The sequence below is a fragment of the Octodon degus genome, unplaced genomic scaffold (genome assembly GCF_000260255.1).
Source record: "Octodon degus isolate 3935 unplaced genomic scaffold, OctDeg1.0 scaffold00015, whole genome shotgun sequence".
NCBI classification, from domain to species: Eukaryota; Metazoa; Chordata; class Mammalia; order Rodentia; family Octodontidae; genus Octodon; species Octodon degus.
Genome location: NW_004524591.1, coordinates 15,923,217 through 15,925,993, shown reverse-complemented (window position 1 = coordinate 15,925,993; position 2,777 = coordinate 15,923,217).

The window sequence follows — 2,777 nt, the reverse complement described above, 5'->3', positions numbered from 1 at the left end:
TGAGAGTTACTCTGCGTGTCTTTCATGTGGTGAAGAGGTACTGCATGCTTGCCTGTGCTTGTGAAACTTATTTTTACCGATGCAAAAGCAAAAAAGTATTGAATACTTTCAAATGTATTTATAGGCTATATATATTATATTTTCTTTGTGTTTTTTAAAACCATCTTTGATTTTTTTTTGGAACAAACTGCATAAAGAAAACTAAATATGAAATGCACTTCAATATTATTTGAGGATAGGGCAGATGTTTGATATAGTTGATAGACAAGAAATAAATGTTAATACCTTTATGTCTTCCTTAGTTCCTGGCGGAATTGAAGGATTTAATTGGTTTTAGCCTAATGGACTACTGTGGATAATAATGGGATGCATTTTGTTTCCAACTTATTGTAGATCATTAAGCTTTTCAAGCACCTGCCTAGTTGGTTACAAATCAGTGTATGTCAATATCAAACCAACTCTATCTAGGCAGTTACTATGAAGAAAATGTGATAAAATATGTAAATCATAATCAGAGTCTTGGAAATGGCTGTATTAATCCAAGGAACCATCACTATTGATAATTAGAAACTTTGTTAGCCTTAAAAGGAAATTAAAACAACCACCAGTATACATTTTACGATATTTTGAGTTAGTTAGAGGTTTTTGCTGATTACGTAAGATTAAGTAAGGCAAAGAGACTCTCAGGTCCCTCTAGGTGAAGCACAAAGGCTGTATGAAATGAACTTGACCCAGTGTAGCCTTTTAAGTAGTATAAAAGAGAACATTTGGGGCTGTGCTGTCATTCCCTGTGCTTGTAGACTTGACCTGATTAGTTTCATTTGCAAAATGTATCTCCTCTCATGGCAACCTTGAGGGCCTGTACGCAGCCTCCTTGGGATCTGCACAAAGGCCTTGGGTCAAGAATGTGATGAGATGTGCAACAAGGCCTTGTGATTCTGTATTCATATTTTGAAGCCATAGGAAAAACCCAACCCAAACCAACCAACAAACAAAAAACTTGGCACTGGAATTTTCTGAAGAAATTGAAATGTATACAACTTTAAACATTCACTTTACACAGCAAACTATCTTATGGACACAAGAAGCTAATAGCGAGATACGTATGACTTCGTTTATTTAACACTGGATTTGGTGTTTTTGAACTGAGGAAATTTTTGTAAGAAACGTTTCTCTTTTTCCTTTTATCACAAGGTCTGGGGCCAGGGAGATAGCTCAGTGGCATGAACGCCTGCCTGGCAAGTGTCCTGAGCTCAATCTCTGGTACAAAAAAAAGAAGTCTGGGAAAAGTAAATTTACTTATTCCTTTTTTTTTTTTTCCAAATTGTACCTTCAAGTCTTCTTTCTTCTATGAGATGAGTGGAGTTTCAGTTCTGCTTTAGGGTGACTTTACCTGGGTGACTTTAGCCTACCCCTTCTTGTGGCTATATCTCCTCTCTTATTCACTGTACTGTATTCTATTCAGTACTTTTGGTGATGAAAGGGAGAAGTGATAAATCCCTCACCTAAACATTTTGCTATTAGCCTAACACACACACACACACACACACACAAAAAAAAAAAAAAAAAAATTAACAAAACTATTTACATCAGTTCACATCCATTCCAACCATAAAGGTCTAAAAGGCCAAGGTTCAGAAGAGTCTCCTTTGCTCTGTTCAATTCATACCAGCTTTTCAATGAGCCTTAGGTATAGCTTTGGACATCTTCTTATATTTAAATTTTATATAAACAACAAATATGTGCAATATTTGGAAAATATGCTAATGTAATGGTATACATGTTTCCTATAGATCTAAATAAACTGCAAATGTAATGGATGCTCTGGGTTTTTATTTAAAAAATGGCAATCATAGTCTTCTGGGATCTTCATTTTAGACTCTTTTGGCCAACTCACTTTCTTTCAATGAACCATTTGTAGAGTGTTTACTTTGTGCCAAGTTCTGATCTAGGCTCTGTGGTTACAACCCCTTATCAGAGAGGCATGGTTCTTGCCTGATCCTACAACTTTCATTCTTGTTGGTAAAACAGACAAAAATATGTTTAAAAAGACAAATTATAGAGAGCTGGATGTCATTGCGTTAAGTGATATAGACCAGACATGGAAAGACAAATATCACATGTTCTCACCCATTTGTGGAAACCCACTGCGTAGAACAGAGCAAGAGAGGTCACTAGAGACAGGGAAGGGCCAAGGGCAGGAAGGACTAAAAGATGTTCAACAGGAAAGGGGTTCAGTAAGGGACATCAAAACACAGAGGGAAGGAATTAGTTCTGGTTCTGCTTAAGGATAGTAGAGTAATCATTGGTTAAGAGAATCTGTACTGTATTTCAAAGTAAATAAAAAAGCACAGTGCAAAATTCCCAACACATAAAAATGCTTAGTGCTTGAAAAGATGAAAATGCTTATTACCCTGATTTGATTATTATACATTGTATGTGTGTATTGAATGATCATACTATATTCCATAAAGATATATAAATATTATGTCTCAATAAAAAAGAAAAAAATTGACAAGACAACTTCAAATAGTTATAAGTGGCATAAAGATAATAAACAAGGAGAAACTGGCTCCAGAGAAGGCTGCTAGAGATGTTTACACCAAACTGAGACATAACTAATGAGGAGACAGTAACAGCAGGAGCTGTAGGGGAGCAGCCCAGATAGAAGGACTAGGACACTCAAAGGCCATATGCAAGAATGTGATTCCACCGAGTAGGATTTTCTGCCGAGTGCCGGGAGCCCCCAGACCCAGTCCTAGCCCAGGTCCGGTGAG